The sequence below is a fragment of the Gossypium raimondii genome, unplaced genomic scaffold (genome assembly GCF_025698545.1).
Source record: "Gossypium raimondii isolate GPD5lz unplaced genomic scaffold, ASM2569854v1 Contig00299, whole genome shotgun sequence".
In the NCBI taxonomy this organism is placed as follows: Eukaryota; Viridiplantae; Streptophyta; class Magnoliopsida; order Malvales; family Malvaceae; genus Gossypium; species Gossypium raimondii.
In genome coordinates this window covers 37,501-53,453 of record NW_026291399.1, presented here as the reverse complement: position 1 = coordinate 53,453, position 15,953 = coordinate 37,501, and the positions used below count along the sequence as shown (strand labels likewise).

General features: G+C 33.5%; 1 pseudogene; it reads left to right on the top strand.

Moving 5' to 3' along the window:
- The first annotated feature begins 6,576 nt into the window (after positions 1-6,576).
- On the top strand, positions 6,577-10,696 carry LOC128038578 (protein Ycf2-like; annotated as a pseudogene).
- The last annotated feature ends 5,257 nt before the right edge of the window (positions 10,697-15,953 follow it).

Genomic DNA, 15,953 nt, shown 5'->3' with positions numbered 1-15,953 from the left:
TTGAGTATCGAGGAGTCAAAAAGGTTAAGCCAAAATACCAAATGAAAGTAGATCGATTTTTTTTCATTCCCGAGGAAGTGCATATTTTATCCGAATCTTCTTCCATAATGGTACGGAACAATAGTATCATTGAGTAGATACCCAAATCACTTTAAATACAAGAAGCCAAGTGGCGGATTGTCCGAGGAAAGAAAAAAAGGATTGAACTGAAAATTTTTCGGGTAATATCTATTTTCCTGGAGAAAGAGAGATAAGATATCTCTACACAGTGGCATCTTGATACCACCAGGAACGGGCAAAACAAATCTCTATGGAATCAAAAATTGAAAAATTGGATCTATGTCCAACGGATCACACCCACCAAGAAAAAGTATTTTGTTTTGGTTCGACCTGTAACCCCATATGAAATACCGGACGGTCTAAATTTAGCAACACTCTTCCCCAGGATCCATTTCGGGAAAAGATAATATGCAACTTCGAGCTGTCAATTATATCCTTTATGGAAATGGTAAACCGACTCGAGAATTTCTGACACAAGTATTCAACTAGTTCGGACTTGTTTAGTGTTGAGTTGGGACCAAGACAACAAAAGTTCTTTCGCCGAAGAGGTCTGTGCTGCCTTTGTTGAAGTAAGGACAAATGGTCTGATTCGAGATTTCCTAAGAATCGACCTAGTGAAATCTCATATTTTTATATCAGAAAAGAAATGATCCGTCAGGTTCAGAATTTGATTGATGATAATAGGTCAGATCGTACCAATAAAACTCCGTTTTATTCCATTTATTCCAACGCAAGGATTCAACAATCGTTTAGCCAAAATCACGGAACTATTCATACGCTCTTGAACAGAAAAATAGAATCCAATCTTGGATAATTTTGTCATCATCTAATTGTTTTCGCATGGGCCTATTCAACGATGTAAAATATCACAATGTGATAAAACAATCAATCAAAAAGATCCTCTAATTCCAATTAAGAATTTATTGGGTCCTTTAGAACAGCCCCAAAATTGCGAATTTTTATTCATCATTTTACCCTTTAATAACTCATAATCAGACCTCGGTAGCGAAATATTTGAGCTTGACAATTTAAAACAGGCTTTTCAAGTACTTAACTATTATTTAATAGCTGAAAATGGGAGAATTTATAATTTTGATCCATGCCGTAACATCTTTTGAATGCAGTCAATTTGAATTGGTATTTTCCCATCATCATTATCATCATAATTATTGTGAAGAAACGTCCACAATAATTAGTCTTGGGCAGTTTATTTGTGAAAATGTATGTATAGCCAAAAGCGGACCACGCTCTAAAAATCGGGTCAAGTTTTTATTGTTCAAGCTGATTCTATAGTAATAAGATCGGCTAAGCCTTTATTTGGCGACTCCGGAGCAACTGTCCATGGGCATTATGGAGAAATCCTTTACGAAGGAGATACAGTTAGTTACATTTATATATGAAAAATCGAGATCTGGTGATATAACGCAGGGTCTTCCAAAAGTGGAACAAGTGTTAGAAGTGCGTTCGATTGATTCAATATCGATGAACCTAGAAAAGAGAATTGAGGGTTGAACGAATGTATAACAAGAATTCTTGGAATTCTTTGGGGATTCGGGATTGGTGCTGAGCTAACTATAGTGCAAAGTCGTCTCTTTGGTTAATAAGATCCAAAAGGTTTATCGATTCCAGGGGTACAGATCCATAATAGGCATATAGAAATTATTGTACGTCAAATAAACATCAAAAGTATTGGTTTCAGAAGATGGAATGTCTAATGTTTTTTACCCGGGGAACTGATTGGATTATTGCGAGCGGAACGAACGGGGCGTGCTTTAGAAGAAGCGATTTGTTATCGAGTTGTTTTATTGGGAATAACGAGAGCATCTCTGAACACTCAAAGTTTTATATCTGAAGCAAAGCCAAGAAACTGCTCGAGTTTTAGCAAAGCTGCTCTCCGGGGTCGTATCGATTGGTTGAAAGGCCTGAAAGAAAACGTTGTGCTTGGGGGTATGATACCCGCCGGTACCGGATTCAAAGGATTAGTACCGGTCACGGCAACATAACAACATTCTTTGGAAACAAAAAAGAATTTCTTCGGGGAGAAATGAGAGATATTTTCTTCCACCACCGAGAATTATTTGACTCTTGCATTTCAAACAATTTACATGATACATCAGGCCGCTCTTTATAGGTATAGAATTTAATGATTCTTAAGATAATTTGTTGTGGTCATTTGAGTTGTTAATTTGTTAATAGTAATAAAGAGAATAACGAATAGAAAGTAATGGCTTGGCTCGTGGATAAACGACCAATCCTCGGTAGAAGAGAAGGTTCCATTGAACTATTATTTATTTTAGGTGTCTCTTTTTTTACTTAAAAAAAGAGAGAGAGAGGAAGTGCAAACAGAAATGGCAAGAAGATATTGGAACATAAATTTGGAAGAGATGTTGAAGCAGGAGTTCATTTTGGTCATGGTACTAGGAAATGGAATCCTAGAATGGCGCCATATATCTCTGCAAAACGTAAGGGTATTCATATTACAAATCTGACTAGAACCGCCTGTTTTTATCAGAAGCTTGTGATTTAGTTTTGATGCAGCAAGTAAGGAAAACAATTTCAATTGTTGGTACCAAAATAAAGCCGCTGATTCGGTGCGCGGGCTGCAATAAGGGCTCGGTGTCATTATGTTAATAAAAATGGCTCGGTGGTATGTTAACAAATCATTCACTACAGAAACGAGGCTTCATAAGTTCAGGGACTTGAGAACAGAACAAAAGACGGGGACTCAACGTCTTGAAAAAGAGATGCAGCTATGTTGAAGAGAGAGGTCTATCTCTTGCAAAACATATCTGGCGTGATTAAATATATGACGAGATTGCCTGATATTGTAATCATCGTTGATCAGCAAGAAGAATATATTATTCTGGCGAGAATGTATCACTTTGGGAATTCCAACAATTTGTTTAATCGATACAGATAGCGATCCCGATCTCGCAGATATTTCTGGATTCCAGCAAATGATGACGCTATAGCTTCAATTTGATTAATTTCCAACAAATTAGTAGTCGCAAATTTGTGAGGGTTGTTCTAGCTATATACGAAATCCTTTGATTAATAGCAAAGATACATAATTTATTTTTGAACTAGATAGATCTATGGAATTGGTTATTATATCCTGAATCGCACAAAAGAGATAAAAAACTGTGAATATTGTGTGATTCTGTTCTGTCGGTGTCAAAATATAGAATTTGAGTAGGCAAGAGAAGATTGAATCAAAATAACTTTTTTTGTATTTTTTAAGCAAAAGTTCCATTTCTGTCAGAGGGCAACAATGAATGGTATATCAAACGCATTAAACGGTTACATACGATATCTCCCAGGAAGTAGTAGGCCAACATTTCTCTATTGGCAAATAGCAGGTTCTAAGTCCATGCCCAAGTACTCATTACTTTGGGTTGTAATTGCATATTCTTATTAGGTTCCGCTGTTATTCGTTGTTCGAATCTACAAACCATTCTCAACTGCTGGTCAAAATTTCTTCAACATGTTCTTGAATTCTATTATGAGACGTAAGCAAAAACTTCAGATTGAGAAGAATATGGTCCATGGGTTCTCTTTTATTGAACCATATTTTATTTATTTTGTCGCGAATTGGTCGGGTGCTCTGTTACCTTGGAAAATCATACAATCATTTCAAGGAGAGTTAGCTGCACATGACGAATGATATAAATACTTATTGTTGTTTTAGCTTTACTTCACAGTTGCATATATCTATGTGGTCTTTCAAAAAAGGATTTGGGTATTTCAGTAAACACATTCAACCTAATTCAATTCTTTTTTACCTATTAATATTTTAGATAAGGATTTCACAAACCCCATCACTTAGTTTCTGACTTTTCGAACATATTTGATGAATTAGTAGTTGTTGTTCTTGTTTTTAGTACCTTCAGTCGTCCCTATACCTGTCTGTTCCTGATTATTTACAAGGATTCAAGCCTTATTTTTGCAACTTTGCAGTGGCTTATATAACGAATCCATGGAGGGTCATTACTGACTAGTTTTTTTGAAATAGTCTAGCCCTTTTCTTTTTAGCTTAGCTTGGTCCAATCCAATGTATGCAACTCAAGATAATCTACTTACTTAGGGAATCATAAATATACAAATACGACGATCTAGAGTAATAACAAAAGATTACGATAGAGAATTGTAATAAAAAAGGAAAGAGATCTAATTGAAAAGATCTTTCCTAAAATTCTGTTGGTCCATTTTTTTATTACTTATATTTATATCATATTTTACCTTTCAATCAATATTATCTTTTATCTTGATATTGTTTTTGTTTATTCACTAATATTATGAGTCCCAATTCGAATAGGAATTCTTATGGTATCAATTTAGGGTCTATGATTTTGCAAAAAGTTGTTCTTTATATAGAATGATTATATTTTCAATCGATTTCTTCATTCAATTCAATGATTGACCAAAAGAAATTTTTTCTGCTAAATAATAAAATAAATTGCATGAACTTAGCTCAATCAAATACTGATATTGATGTTTTATTTGTATGCAATGATTTGGTCTAATGAATTCGTCCATTTAGATTGTATCCATGTGAGATAATGCTAAATAAAAATAAAAGGAAGAGACGAATTTACATTACAAAAACGATATAAAAAAAAAATGATTAGGAAAAAAAAGGGGGGTAAAATTAGGTATATGGAATTCAATGGCTATAAGACAGTTCCTGTCTATCTCTTTGAGGAAGAATTCTAGAATCCAATTGAATCTAAGACATGAATAGTTGGTTTACGTTATGTAAGAAACACATGTATATGGATATTAGATATTGACTAGTTATATACTAATCTCAAAACATATCTTAATCCAACCTACTACTGTGGATTTAGATAGGTATTCCAATAGAAGAATAGAAGTTCCTCTGTTTCGTCTTTTGTACTATGAATTGGAATGAATAAAGAGATAAATAAACAAAGACAAAAACGAAGAATTCAAAGCAAAAGAATGGTTGAAAAAGAAAGGAAGAAATCAGTATGTGCGGATTCAAAAATCTAGCGGATAGGACTCCAAAAAAGATGTCGAAATAGTTCTGACGGTTCAATAATCTTCTCTACCCATTCGGAGTTCTAAGTTACTTCTGGCAGGTTGAATCTCAGCGATGGAATAATATAATTAAGTCAAAATCATTGGATGATTGTATCAATAACTACTTCTTTATTTTGGTGCGAGGAACTTATCATGAATCCACTGATTTCGCTGCTTCCGTTATTGCTGCTGGGTTGGCTGTCGGGCTTGCTTCTATTGGACCTGGATTGGTCAAGGTACTGCAGCGGGCCAAGCTTGCAGAAGGTATCGCGAGACAACCTGAGGCAGAGGGAAAAAATACGAGGTGCTTTATTGTCTAGTTTGGCTTTTATGGAAGCTTTAACAATTTATGGGCTGGTTGTAGCATTGGCACTCTTATTTGCGAATCCCTTTGTTTAATCCTATAAACATGAGAATTTTGTATTTTTTTTTCTTATTTTATGGCTTGGGACTTACTCCTCGCTTTTCGAATTCTATCAAGATTTCACCCCTACAATTAATTATTCGTTGGGACAATAATCCATGGGAAGGATTAATTTGAGGATGAGAGGAATTATCACACCGACTCGCTTTCCTTCTTCCCTTCTTAGTTCAAGAGAACCCCTTATTTCTTAATTTCTTGTTTACTTATTTCTTATTTATTGTTTAAAGGAGTGTTGCAACAAATGAGGTATTTTGCCATTGACATGAAACCTGCCCCTAATCTCCTAATAAGAATTATTATTATTGGGAATTTTCAATTGAAAAAAAAAATACATTTCTAGCTAACTAGATAAATAGAATCTATTTTTGACTCTGTTTATACATAGGTAAATGAAAATTCATAATCATATTAATGAATACTTTTATAATAAATTTAATAATTTATTAAAAACAAAAAGAAATACATAGAATTAGATCAATTAGAATAATATAAATAGAATAGAATAAATGGAAAAGGAGTCAAGTGATATAATACAAAAAGAAAGAACCGAGTTCTTTTATTCAGTCTATCTAAAATAAAAATAGGAGATCATATGAAAATGTAACTGATTCTTTCTGTTTCTGGGTCACTGGCCATCCGCCAGGAGTTTCAGGGTTAATACTGATATTTTAGCAACAAATCCAATAAATCTAAGTGTAGTCCTTGGTGTATTGATCTTTTTTGAAAGGGAGTGTGTGAGTTATTTATTTCAAGAATAGGCTGGATTCACCCAGTTGTACTCTTTTTTTCATTATAACTAGGAAAGAAAAGAGTGCATGATCCCGCGAATTACTTCTGAATAAATTTTTAAATCATATTATAGAACCATAGCATTTCGTGATTCATTGGTACATCGACTTGGATTCTCTATTAACTAATAATCTGGGACCATTAACATGGTTAAGGCCAACCCTGTTTGAAGTTCAGATGCAGCAGGGTACTCTTTCTACTACTATGTTACTAAATACAGAAATATTTTCAAACAAAATGTTTTTCGATATAAAACACTCATGTCGATAAAATCGATTTTTAGCAAGGTACGGAATGTATCGTCAAATATTCAATATGATTCCACAAGATCTAGTTTCGTTCAAGTAACGGATTCTCGCCAATTGAAAGGATCTTCTGATCAATCCAGAGATCGTTTCGATTCCATTAGTAATGAGGATCGAATATTGATCAATCAAAGAGAGATTCAACAACAAAAGAAAGATCGATTCTTTGGGATCCTTCCTTCTTCAAACGGAACGAACGGAGATAGAATCAGACCGATTCTCAAGTGCCTTCTGGATATTCCTCAATGTCCCGGCTATTCACGGAACGTGAGAAGCGGATGAATAATCATCTGCTTCCGGAAGAAATCGAAGAATTTTTGGGAATCCTACAAGATCCATTCGTTCTTTTTTTCTGATAGATGGTCAGAACTTCATCTGTTCGAACCCACTGAGAGGTCCACTAGAGATCAGAAATTGTTGAAGAAAGAACAAGATGTTTTTTGTCCCTTCCAGGCGATCGAAAAATAAAGAAATAGTTAATATCAAGATAACGTATTACAATAAAATCTCTCAATTCATCCTATTTCATCAGATCCGGGATGTGATATGGTTCGAAGGATGAACTGGGCAGTTCCAATAAGATTTCATTCTTGAACAAAATCCATTTTTGATTTATTTCATCTATTCCATGACCAGAACAGGAGGGATACACGTTACACCACGATTTTGAATCAGAAGAGAGATTTCAAGAAATGGCAGATCTATTCACTCTATCAATAACCGAGCCGGATCTGTGTATTATAAGGATTTGCCTTTTCTATTGATTCCTGGATTATTGATCAAAACAATTTTGAATGAGGTATTCAACTCCAGGATGAATCGAAAAAGAAATCTTTATCGGCTCTACCTCCTATTTTTATGAAGAAATGAATCTTTTATCGAAGGATCAGAAAAAATGGGTCCGGATCTCCTGCGGGAATGATTTAAGATCCAAAACCAAAATAGTGGTATTTGCTAGCAACAACATAATGGAGGCAGTCAATCAAGATAGATTGATCCGAAATCTGATTCAAATCCAATATAGCACCTATGGGTACATAAGAATGGATTGAATCGATTCATTAAAAGAATCGATCCGATCGCAACTTCGAATATGGAATTCAAAGGATCAAATAGGAAATGATACTCGAATCATAGAACTATAATGAAATATACGATCAACCAACATTTATCGAATTGAAAAAGAGTCAGAAGAAATGGTTCGATCCTCTTATTTTGATTTCTCGACCGAGAGATCCATGAATCGGGATCCTAATGCATATAGATACAAATGGTCCAATGGGAGCAAGAATTTCCAGGAGCATTTGGAACATTTCGTTTCTGAGCAGAAGAGCCGTTTTCAAGTAGTGTTCGATCGATTACGTATTAATCAATATTCGATTGATTGGTCTGAGGTTATCGACAAAAAAGATTTGTCTAAGTCACTTCGCTCTTTTGTCCAAGTTACTTCTTTTGTCCAAGTTGTTTTTGTCTAACTCACTTTTTTCTTTGTGAGTTTCGAATATCCTCATTCATAGGTCTGAGATCCACATCTATGAATTGAAAGGTCCGAATGATCAACTTTGCAATCAGTTGTTAGAATCAATAGGTCTTCAAATCGTTCATTTGAAAAATTGAAACCTTTCTTATTGATGATCATATTTCTCAAAAACCGAAATTTTGATCAATGGAGGAACAATATCACCATTTTTCATCAATAAGATACCAAAGTGGATGATTGACTCATTCCATACTAGAAATAATCGCAGGAAATCTTTTGATAACATGGATTCCTATTTCTCAATGATATCCGACGATCAAGACAATTCCCGTGAAACTTTTTCATTTCATAGAAGTTCATTGATATCTTCTTTATAAAGCAAATCGACTTCGATTCTTGAATAATCCACATCACTTGCTTCTATTGTAAATAAAAGATTCTTTTATGTGGAAAAGGCCTGTATCAATAATTATGATTTTACGTATGGACAATTCCTCAATATCTTGTTCATTCGCAACAAAATATTTTCTTTGTGCGGTAAAAAACATGCTTTTTGGGGAGATACTATTTCACCTTCACCAATCGAGTCGCAGGTATCAACATATTCATATCTAATGATTTTCCACAAAGTGGTGACGAAAGGTATAACTTGTACAAATCTTTCCAGTTTGCAATTCGATCCGATCCATTAGTTCGTAGAGCTATTTACCTGATTGCAGACATTTCTGGAACACTCTAACAGAGGGACAAAGAATCAATTTTGAAAGAACTTATTGTCAACCTCTTTCAGATATGAATCCATCTGATTCAGAAGAGAAGAATTGCATCAGTATCTCAATTTCAATTCAAACATGGGTTTGATCACACCCATGTTCTGAGAAATATTTACCATCCGAAAAGCGGAAAAACGGAGTCTTTGTCTAAAGAAATGCGTTGAGAAAGGGTGGATGTATAGAACCTTTCAACGAGATAGTGTTTTTTCAACTCTCTAAAACGGAATCTATTCCAAACATATATGCCATGGTTCCTTTTCGACAGGGTACAAATATCTAAATTTGATATTTTAGATACTTTTTCAGACCTACATGATACTAAGTAGCAGTCAAAATGTATCCATTTTCATGATATTATGCATGGATCAGATATATCATGGCGAATTTTCAGAAAATTGTGTCTTCCACAATGGAATCTGATAAGGAGATTTCGAGTAAGTATTTTATAATTTTCTTCTGTCCGAAGAAATGATTCATCGAAATAATGAGTCACCATTGATATCGACACATCTGAGATCGCCAAATGTTCAGGAGTTCCTCTATTCAATTCTTTTCCTTCTTGTTGCTGGATATCTCGTTCGTACACATCTTCTCTTTGTTTCCTGAGCCATAGTGAGTTACAGACAGAGTTCGAAAAGGTCAAATCTTTGATGATTCCATCATACATGATTGAGTTGCGAAAACTTCTGGATAGGTATCTACATCTGAACTGAATTTTTTGGTTAAAGAATCTCTTTCAGTTGCTCTGGAACAAGGAGATTCTCTAGAAGAAATACGGGTTCTGCTTTTGGCGGCAACATGCTATGGGTGGTGGTCCCGCTTATGGGGTCAAATCAATACGTTCTAAGAAGAAATATTGAATATCAATCTCATCGATATCATCGATCTCATACATCCACCAAATCCATCAATCGAATCATTTTCGAGAAATACGAGACATCTAAGTCATACAAGTAAAGAGATCTATTCATTGATAAGAAAAAGAAAACGAGCGGTGATTGATTGATGAGAAAATAGAATCCTGGGTCGCGAACAGTGATTCGATTGATGATAAAGAAAGAGAATTCTTGGTTCAGTTCTCCACCTTAACGACAGAAAAGGATTGATCAAATTCTATTGAGTCTGACTCAGTGATCATTTATCAAAGAATGACTCTGTTATCAAATGATTGAACAACCGGGACCAATTTACTTATGATACTTAGTTGACATTCATAAAAAGTATCTAATGAATTATGAGTTCAATACATCCTGTTTAGCAGAAAGGCGGATATTCCTTGCTCATTATCAGACAATCACTTATTCACAAACTTCGTGTAATAATAGTTTTCATTTCCCGTCCGTGGAAAACCCTTTCGCTCCGCTTAGCCCCATCTCCTCTAGGGTTTTAGTGATAGGTTCTATAGGAACCGGACGATCCTATTTGTTCAAATACCTAGCGACAAACCCTATGTTCTTTCATTACAGTTATTTGAACAAGTTCCTGGATAACAAGCTTAAAGGTTTTCTTTATTGATGATATCGATATTGATAGTGACGATATTGATGCTAGTGACGATATTGATGCTAGTGACGCTATTGATGATAGTGACGCTATTGATCGTGACCTTGATACGAGCTGGAGCTTCTAACTATGATGAATGCGTTAACTATGGATATGATGTCGGAAATAGACCGATTTTATATCACCCTTCAATTCGAACTAGCAAAAAGTATGTCTCCTTGCATAATATGGATTCCAAACATTCATGATCTGGATGAATGAGGCGAATTACTTATCCCTCGGTCTATTAGTGAACTATCTCTCCTGTAAATGTCTCTAGTAAACCAAAGTTATGTTTAATAGCTATTTTGCTTCAATCTATCCCATCAAAAAATTGAAGATTTAGTTACGATTAGAAATACACTTTTCATCTTTATCCATGGATCTCATACTTATTCAATTGGAAGTATTGATCCAATTGAAAAAAATTTATGTTTGTAATTTCATAATCCAATTTTTCAATTTTTAGTTAGAATATAATTTAAAAATTATATCTAATTTAATTGGCCCTTGATCCAAATCACGAGAATGTATATTCTTCCTCAAATCTTTCGTTGAGAGGTAAAGGATTAAATCCTTTAAGAAATAAAGTTTTGCTCGAATATGAATCAAACCGAGGGACCCTTAACTCTAGGGGATTAATAGAACGAATCACACTTTTACCACTAAACTATACCGCTACAATGCGATTATTGTATTTATTGTATATTTATTGTATATAAAGGACCCTTTGTCGAAGGGGAATTGGGCAATCAAGATAGATTACAAGATAGGAGCCCAAAAATCCTGAAAATTAGGGCCTGCCACCTTTGTCAGAAGACTTGTGTTATAGGAGTTGATAGATAGGATCTGACAAAAGGACTTAGTCATAACATAAATAACATAAAATGGATTGTGCAAAAATCCATAGTTTTTTATTATTTATTCTAGTTATTCTAGTAAAATATAAAATAAATGGAAATAAGAAATAGGAAGAAAAGAAAAGAATAGAAATAATATTTTGATTCTATATCATAGAACGGAAATAGGACTTCTTCTGCTTCTGATTGTTGATTCAATGCAATAACAAGATTTTTTTGTTACAACAAGCCAGATCGCAAATCATAGAAAAATGAGTTATTTGAGTTGAAAATAAAAATGAGCTCCCGGCACTGACCAGGCCGGTCCGTGGAAATTGAAATTTAAAAGTCCCTGCGCGAAATCAAAGCGATATTCTTTCTTTTTTTATTTGAGATATTCTTTAGAGCCCTTGTTTTATTTAAAATATAAATGATATAGAATATAAATGGAATGGAATTGATGAAAAGTTCTATATCTCTATAGAGTTGATATATATCTATATAATCAATCTATATAATAATAATAAAATTTAGAATCTATATATCTATGGATTAATAATACTCTATATATAATAATAATACTTATATAGATAAATAATAATCTATATAACATAATTATATAACAAAGTCAAAAGGCTTTTTCAAGCCTTTTCTTTGCGTGCTGTAACATAGTAATTATCTTTTTCTCAATTAGAGAGATGGCTGAGTGGACTAAAGCGTCGGATTGCTAATCCGTTGTGCGAGTTATTCGTACCGAGGGTTCGAATCCTCTTTCCGTTTCGGCTTGGTAGTGGAATAGATCAAATCCTAATACCATTTCTAAAAATGAAGCAGGAACTCTCCTTTATTCTTCGCGTCCAGGATTACGTCCGGATCATTAGATAGAAATCCGAAGATGAAGAGAGAAACAAAGAATATTACTACGGTGTAAACAAAGAGTTTAAAGTAAGCATTACACAATCTCCAAGAGCATTTTTTGGAAAAGAAGAGAATAGATTCCCGTTTTTATACCACATATCCTATTTTGTTTTGATTTTGACACTAAAATAAAGTGATTTCTAGAATTTCTAGAAATCGAAAAGAATTTTCAGAAATTCACTTGTAATAAGAGTTGAGTTTTCATTACAAAAAATTTTTCATACCAACAATTATATATTGTGGCGGACTCTAATCTAAATAGGTTCTTCGGCGAAAAGGGCAGAATGAGGAAATGGGATGATCCAGATTTATCAGGGCTATCCAAGAATTTGAATCTTGAATTGAGGGTTCGTTCATAGTGTAAGACTTATCTGATCTTTCAATTGTTAGAATTTTTTTCTTGAATCACCATGAATTTTTCTAGGACAGTATTAAGGATCTCATCGAAAACTTACAGCAGCTTGCCAAACAAAGGCTAAGAGCAAAAAGAGAACAGGTATTACTGGCATAAAATCTACGATTGGATTCAAAAAGCATAGGCCCTGCAATTTAGAATAAAAACTACTCGAAAAAGGGCAGAATTAAAACAGATAGATCAAATTAAAGATATTGCATAACAAAATTTTGTTCTTGGAGATAATTTTGATTGAGTTATTAATATGTTTTTGATATAAGGAAAAAATGAAGAAAGGAAAATAAGGCAGACTAAACAATACTTCTTTGAACTCACCCAATCAAAAGCCTTCAATTCTTACAAGAGAATAGAAGAAATCATACTTTCAACAATATCTTAATTGAATTCTATGTAATGATCAATTGATTTAATTCTCTATCCATACGTGCAAAAATCGTAGCAAGAATCTATTCATAGCTATAGCTATTTGGAACTGGAATTGACGAACAAGGAATACCCATATTAGTGTTTAGTAGTTTCAAATAGAAATCAAAATGGGGCGTGGCAAGTGGTAAGGCAACGGTTTTGGTCCCGCTATGCGGAGGTTCGAATCCTTCCGTCCCAGAGCATACTCTATTTATATATCAGAATAACCATATCCGAATCTAAATTGCTCTTTTTTGTTTTTAATAACCTTCTTTCTAACAGTCAAGTAGTGGAGAAAATGTGATTCTGCTTTGATTTTAATGATTTCTTAAGATTGGCACCGAACAACTGTGAGATTGCTGGATCTATTCTACTGAGTTATTTGATCTATCGGGTTATTTGAAGATGCACGGTAGATTCAAAAAAAAGATTAGTTTATTTGTGTTATTTATAATATTCGTGATATTATTAGTATTTTCGTAATATTATTATTAATGATATTCTTTATTTTTTTTTAACTTTATTATACTTTTCTATTCTAATTAAACTTTTCGATTCTAATAAAAAATAAAAATATTGCATTCAGACAATCATACAATATGGGGTAGTTTGAATTTTATTGAGGCTTTTTTCCTAAATTATTTATTTATTTCATATAGCATATAGAAGGAAATTGATTTCATATAGAAAGTATAGATAGATTACTATGTATCGACTGAACCAATGACTATTCATGATTCCATAATTGAATCAATGTTCAAACTAGAGGAATGTTATGGTAAAACTTCGTTTGAAACGATGTGGTAGAAACGTGCGACTTGAAGGACATGATCAGCTGTGGATGTCAAAACCCACCACTTTCCGTTATGTAGAAATGAAGGTGCTTTTGCTCGACATCCTTGTTCTATTAGAATCTTTTGTTGGGTTGTAATGTAAATAGTACAGGATGGAGCTCGAAGAGAAACATCCATTTTTCAGGGGCAAGGATCTAGGGTTAGTTAATGGAAATCAATAAGTTGGAACAACTTCGTAAGTCTATTTGTGATATAGAAATCGAAAGGATCCGATTCCAACTATTTTCAAATCAAAAAGAAAGTTGTTGAATTGGTAAAACTTTCGATCAAAAGTGTATCATGTGGAATTAATCGTTCATATGATTCTTTGATAGAAAAAAGAGAGAAAAAGGCATGTTGCTGCCATTTTTGAAATGATTAAATATCGCCGAAGGAATGTCTAAACCCAATGATTCAAGGCAAAGATAAAGATCCTAGAACAAGGAAATACCCTTTTCCATTTTCTCAACAACTAGATTAAATGAAGAATCGTAATAGATTCTAAGCGAGACAAACAAAAAGGGGTTAGAGACCACCAATAAAGGAATGCCTAAGGATTATTTTTGAGCATTTTGCGAGTTATTTGACTTGAGTTATGAGAGTATGAATGCTTTTTTCTTCTTTTTTTGAAAAAAGACGGGTTAAATGTCTAATTGATTTGCTGGTTTATGGATCTTTTGACATTCTAATTCCATACATTCTAATTCCATACATAGACATAACTTTTAATTAATCATTTTTTCTCGAGCCGTACGAGGAGAAAACTTCTTATACGTTTCTAGGGGGTATTATTTAACTACATCTATCCCAATGAGCCGTTTATCGAATCGTTGCAATTGATGTTCGATCCGAAGAGAGGAAGAGATCTTCGAAAAGGGTTTTATGATCCGATAAATAATCAAACCTATTTAAATGTTCCCGCCATTTCTATTTCCTTGAAAAAGGAGCCAACCCACAGCAACTGTTCATGATATTTTAAAGAAGGCGGTGTTTTACAGAACTTAGTCTTAATCAAACAAAATTCAATTAATGAAATCAAAAGAGGGGTGGATGATTCATATCTAGCTTTGTATAAATTTTTCTTTATTATTTCCTCCCTCTTTGGTCTATTCAGACTTTTATTTTAAAAATTGATTATTCGTATTTTATTGCTTTGCTACTATAGAATATTCCTACTATAAAATCTAGAATACCGTGTTCTATAACAACAAAACCTGATTTTATTGGCCAATTTTATTGATAGAAAATAGAGAAAAGATCAAGTGAATAAATGAAGTAATTGCATTTAAACATTTACAAAACAACCTAAAATAAGATAAAACAGATAAAATAACATATAACATATAAAAGAGAAAATATTAATAATTAATAAAAAAAATGAATTCTTTTTTTCATTGTATTTTTGGAGTCTTTTATATTCTTTATTCTTTCTCAACTCTCAACATTTATATTCAAAATTTACAATCATATTGACAACAGTGTATCGAACAAATATAATTCGATCATAGATAAATAGATCCATTTATCCTCGTTTGGCACTTCACTTGATTCAAATAATGCAAATAATGGGTTCTTTCTTTGAATTTGTTGTGATACAATTTTTTTATTGTAATTGTATTGAAACAAAAAATGGATAACAATGGAATGAATAAGACAGGAGGCGGTCCGCAAATTTTCACTTATTCTATTTCTATTTCTATGGTTTTATCTGAGAATTTGTCTTTTTTTTATTCAATTTTGCTAATTTTCGTGTTTTGATTGCCTAGTGCAATTCCATTTTTTATTCCGATTGGATCATATTCTAATTTTTCATGCTAACTCAACGGTAGAGTACTCGGCTTTGTGCGACTCAGCATCTTTACACATTTGTATGAAGAAAGGGATTCGTTCAGACCATCGGTAGAGTTTGTAAGACCACGACTGATCCTGAAAGGAGTGGATGGAAAGAGCATGTCGTAGCAATGGAGAATTCTAAGAATCCTTTTTTCCGGATCATTCCAAAAACCGTTTTGAATTTTGGTGGAACAAAAAATGAATTGAATTCAAAGTTGGGTGAGGAATAAATGGATAGAGCTCTACGGCCCCAATTATAGGAAAAACAAAAGTAACGAGCTTTGTTCTCAATTT